This window comes from Mus musculus, chromosome 2 (genome assembly GCF_000001635.26).
Source record: "Mus musculus strain C57BL/6J chromosome 2, GRCm38.p6 C57BL/6J".
NCBI lineage: Eukaryota > Metazoa > Chordata > Mammalia > Rodentia > Muridae > Mus > Mus musculus.
Genome location: NC_000068.7, coordinates 114,660,575 through 114,666,574, shown reverse-complemented (window position 1 = coordinate 114,666,574; position 6,000 = coordinate 114,660,575).

The following is a 6,000-nucleotide window of genomic DNA, read 5'->3' as shown; positions in this document are numbered from 1 at the left end:
GCATCAAATGAAAAAAAAGTTTAAATGATTGACTACATATACAAATACATATCATGGGTAGTAAAGGCATCAAATATAATAGATTTCCTGAATTTGGGAACACACTAGAGAATATGATGCTGCCTATCACTCTTTCTGAGAGAGAATATCAGAACTGTGATGAAAAGATTAATGCAGTGCTTTACACTGTGTTAATGATGATGTTAACGAATGCAAATGTTCTTTCGATGGTTTATAAATGATGAGTATCTGATTGAACTGAAACAATGCAGTACTTAAAAATTGCCATTAAAGACAGATTGGCAAGTTTTATCTTTTATAGGTCCCCAATAATCTCAAAACCTCCTTCAAAAAAACTCTAGCAAAAGTGAGCTTAATATAAGAATGCATTCTGGAACAGATATCATTCCCTCCATTTCTAAAGCATCATCAATAAAGAAATTCTAGAACTCCCCTTGGTTGGGGCAAATAATTATAGGGAAAGGATGCTCCTCTAACTTATGTAGGTATACTGGCCTCCTTCGAAGTCTAACATCATCTATGCATTACTGAAAATAGAATTAATGAAGTGATGCTATTTATTAGACAAATGAACATGATTTTATTGTTGTGAAATTGTTAACATGGTAATATTGCCTTTGCTAAACTCTATGTAAACCTAACCATATAAAGCAAATGCTTGTGTTTGACTGTTTTTCCTAGCATAATTTTAAACTTCATTAGTATCCTATGCATAATACTGATCAGTATTCTATGTTTATGCATAGAATTAAATATTTGTTTATTTAGTCCCCAAGTTACAGAAATTTCAACAATGATACTATATCACTCATGTATATATTTTGAAGGACAAGTGTGTTCATTTTTCTAGAATAAATATCCGTGAGTAGAATTACTGAGTCACAGAGAACAATGTGCTTACCCTATATACGATGAGGCCATACTATGTGTCAAAAAGACTGTATCATTTATGCATTTCAATTAATAATGCCTCACAATTTCTTCTGGTCAATATCCTTGCCAACAAGGCATTGCATTTCTCGTGGCTGCACATACATATCGTTTTCATTTTAATTTACCCAGCAAAGGTTTGATGAAAGAAGGAGCTATACTTCCAATTTGAGCTTTTCCTATTGGCAAAGGAATGGACTGGCTTACATAGTATATTCTGTTTTATTAATGAGTCTTCCATGAATATGGAAGTCCCTTGTAGGATTAGATTGGAATAAATCATAGCTTTGTAAAGTTCTGAAAATAACAGGATATACTACATATAGTGTGCCTTTATCATATCCATCTACCTTCTATTGCCAGCCCATGGCACTCTTTCCAATACCTAGCCATCCCAACTTATTTTCAGTTGGTTTTAAGTTTCTACCTATGAGAGAGAACATATGGCAGTTGTCGTTCTCTTGGTAATTTTGCTTCACATGATGTTCACTAGTTCCTTTCATTTTGCTGAAAGTGGCAGGATTTCATTTTTCTTTAGTGCCAAATATTCCACTATGTATATCTACCATATTTGCTTCAGCCACACATTTTAAGCTAATTATGTATCTTAGATATTGTGAACAATGTCACAACAAACACGAACATGCAGACATCTCTTTTGTATGTTGACTTCTTTTTCTTCACATATATGCCCAAGAGTAGGACAGCTGGGGCAGATTGTAATCCTATTTTTACTTTTCTGAAGAAGTTCCATAATTTTCATAGACATTTCACTAATTTGCATTCCCAGAAAGAGTGAATCTTTGCCTGTACCAGTATCTTGACATGTTTTCCTTTTATTTCTTTCTAGTGGTTTCAGGTCTTATATTAAACTTTTGACTCACTCTTAGTTGATTTTTCCATGAGGTGAGAGATGGGTCAAGTTTAAATTATCTATATAGGATATCCAGCTTTCCCAGAACCATTTATAAAGGTGGCCATCCCTTCTTCAGTGAAAGTTTTGGGCCCCGTTGTTGAACCAGTTAGCTTTCAATGGGTAGGCTTTTTTCCACCTGAGGTCTCTATTAAGTTTCATTTTCTTGGTGTCTGCCTTTATTGTGTTAGGGCTGCTATGAATAAGTAGCATGTCTTGAGATTATGTCAGATTATTATAGCTTGTTTTTTTCTTTTTTTGGCTCAATTTTTTAAAATTCATTTTAGTTATTTAGGAACTTTATGCCATCATATGAGTTTAAAGATTTTCACCCTAGTTCTTTGAAGAATGTCATTGATACTTTGATGAAGATTTCTTTGAATTTATAGATCATTTTGGGGAATCCGGTCACCTAAAAATATTCATGTGTGCTTTTCTTTTATGTGTATATTTGTCTGTATTTTCTTCAAGAAATAACATACTAAGCTGGGAATGCAGTTCAGTGGTAGGCTGCTTGTCTTGTGTATCCAAAGTCCTTGGCTCAATCCCCATAATAATAGGAATACAACAGAACCCTGTATGACAGCAAAGATTTACACACAAACTGAAAGGGAAATGATAGAAAATTATATTCTAAACAAATAGAATCTAAAGGAGTGTAAGAATATCTATATTTTCTTACAAACGGAGTTGGAAATAAAGTAAGACAAGATCAGTACAACTCATCAAAACACATAAAATTATAAATCTAAACACACACAGAATACACTTTCATTTAATAAAATAAACATTCTTGAGGCCAAAGTGAGAGATGAGCTCTTATATAATAAAATTAGTTGAATTCTATATTTTATTTTTACCAATGGATAGACTAAGCATATATCAAGACCAATAAAATAAAATACATTAAAATAAAATAAAACAAAATGAAATCAAGAACTATACCTCAAGTGGACCTTAGAGAAATTCATAAAACATTCTATCCAAAACTGAATATTAGAAAATAAATTCAATCATTCACTAATGATCATTCAACTTGATTACATACAGTGATCAAGTAGGTTTAGTTTCAGTCATGCAAGAATAGTTCAACATATGCCAAATTACAAACACAATACATCACACAAATAGAATGAAGGATAAGGATTGTATCATCACCTCAACAGAGATAGAAAAATGTTAATAAACTTCACAAATCCAAACATATTGCAACATGCTAAACAAGAAAAATAAAAGTAAAGCCAGGCATGGTGGCACACGTCTTTAATCCCAGCACTTGGGAGGCAGAGGCAGGTGAATTTCTGAGTTTGAGGCCAGCCTGGTCTACAAAGTGAGTTCCAGGACAGCCAGGGCTACACAGAGAAACCCTGTCTTGAAAAAACCAAAAAAACAAACAAAAAAAAAATAGAAGAAGAAGAAGAAGAAGAAGAAGAAGAAGAAGAAGAAGAAGAAGAAGAAGAAGAAGAAGAAGAAGAAGAAGAAAAGAATAAAGAAAAGAAAAATAAAAGTATCTCTTCTAAGATTAAAAACAAAACAAAATCGTTTACTATTACTTTAAGCAATGCATGCATATACCTTCCTTAAACAATGGAACCAGGTTGCTCCCTCCAGTAATCACTTAATGAGTGCTATGTAAAATTCCCCCTTCTTTAACTCAAAAAATTCAGGAACACAATCTAGAAGCTATGAGCCATGGGTAAGTGGGCTAGACTGGCAATATGTCAGGTCTGGCATGGCTGCGTAATGGGAGGCATGACACAGTTCCTGCCCGTGAAGCATTGCCAGGCTGTTGATCCAGGTGATCCCCACATGTGCCAATGACTGCTGCTGGCCTGAAAGCTGATCTGCTGTCTCTTCTATGTTACTTTCAATCTTTCTTTCTGGGGAATACAGTTCTCCCATTTCTCAGAGCTAACCATGCCAGACTAAACAGATGCAGTTCTTGGGAATGAGGAATGGAGGTGGTCATGATGCTGTGGAGGACAATGAGCAGTCCTTCCACTTGGCCTTTAGGACTATGGGAAAGAAGCTAGAAAACATAACCACAGAGGCCCTAATGGTTCTTTGTAGAAATTGTTCATTGTGAGACTTGGTCTTGATTTGAAGATACTAGGAGATACATGTACGCTCCTGTCCAATGACTGCTGCATTAATTAGCTAAGGTGGACTTGGGGACATCAGGGATAGAGAACTAAAATAGTCTCAAGAAGAAAAGGCATGACTAGGAAAGGAAGGAATCTATAAAGTACAATCAAATGATAGATGGGTTTATTTTACAAGAGAAAGGCGTATATGTGATCTGGGAATAAATAACATGGGAAGGAAAAAGAATGAGAGGGGAGTAAGGCAAGAACACAAGAAGGGAGAAAGCAAAAGAATGAGAAGGGAGAAGGAAGAAAGGAGAAGAAGGAATGATGAGAATCCCCCAGTAAAGAAAGCACTTGAACTGACAGTTTGCATCATGACTGAGTCAGCACCACTCCCATTCCTGCCTTACTCAGGACCCTTCCCATGTTGAAGTTGGACGTCAGCAGTATTGGGTATTAACACAATAAGGCAAAACTTTATTCTCGAGTGAAGTTTTGGAGAAATTTCCCTATTTGTCATTTTATACCTGTAAATATTAGTTATGGATATGAAAAAGCTCACACCCTATTCAACCTCAATATGTCTATTCTTCTAGTGGTATTTTTATTTTCATATGTCTTTCTGGTGGTAATTAACTTTCTTCAACGTCTAGGTAAAGGATTTCCTTAAGTATCTCTCATAGGAGTAATATGGTGGTCATGGATTTCCCTTCTTTTTCTTTTTTTCTTGTATTTTTTAAGATTCTTTCTTTTCCTCCCCTCCCCCACTGTCCCTCCCTCCATCCCTCTTTCTCTGCCCCCCCCCCCCCGTGTGTGTGCATATCCTTCAATTCCCAATCATAACCTTGCTAGGAACACTAACAATTGGTTTCAGATTTATTTTTTTAATGATTTGAAATTTGACATTTTAATGATTCCATGCTATCTTAAGCTTGTAGAATTTTTTCTAACAAATGTATTAATCTAATGAACTTTCCCTTGACATTAACTTAGTATGTTCTCATTTCAAGAGTTTGACCATAGATGGCTTAATATTTTCTGCTTATGTCTATCAGAAATTATAAAGTTATGGGCATCTATTTCTTTCCCATGTTTAAGAACATGTCTTTAATCATAATTTCTCTGCCTTCATACATGCCAGTGATGTAGGAGTTTGATTATTTAATGATCTTTTAAGTATTTATATGATATTGTTATACTGTTCCTCTTTTCTTCACACTGGAACATAATATCAAAAGATATGGTCCATACCTTTTTTTATTGCGGTTGATCCAGTATAATGGTGAGGCTTTCAAATGTGTCATCTCATCTGATGTACTAAGACTTTCAATTCCAAGAATTATGATTCGTTCTTTGCAAGACATCTTTGCTGAACTTTTAATCCATATCCCAATTTCATTTAATTATTTATTTCCTTTGGATCTTGTGGAGTTGTTTGAAAAAAAAAAATCTTTCTTTTGAGTTCCCTGTCAGTTATGCCAACCACTTTGATAGCTTTGAAATCTGTTACTGGAGTTCTGGTCTGTAGGAAGTGTTACATTATTTTTAATGTTCCTGTGTTTTTTTTCATTGGGGATTGCATGTATGGCATAATGGACATGTCTAAAACTTTTATGGGATAACATCCTTAAGAAGCAGCTTTCTCCTAAAGACATGCCAGGTTATTCTAGCTTATTCTCGGCTTTGGGCTGTAATATAATCTCCCCATGGCTCTTCAGCACTGATTCCAGGAGATACAGGGTTGAGTATAGTACAAACTGTATAAAGTAAGAAGGGTCCATTGTCTCTGTTATCTCATACAAGGGTGGATCCCCTCTGTCATGGCTAATCTTCATTGTCAACAGGAATAGATCTAGAATCAACCAGGAGACAAGTCTCTGGATGCAACTATGAAAAATGTCCTTGCTTTGGTTAATTGGCGTGAGAGGGCCTCTATGAAAAGTGGGTGGTACCTTCCAGTGGCAGCCCAGATGTAATGTGGTCCAAGCGGAAAGTGTTTAACTCTTTCCTACTCGCTTTTACTTTTCACTGGGGGGTTCCTGTACTCTG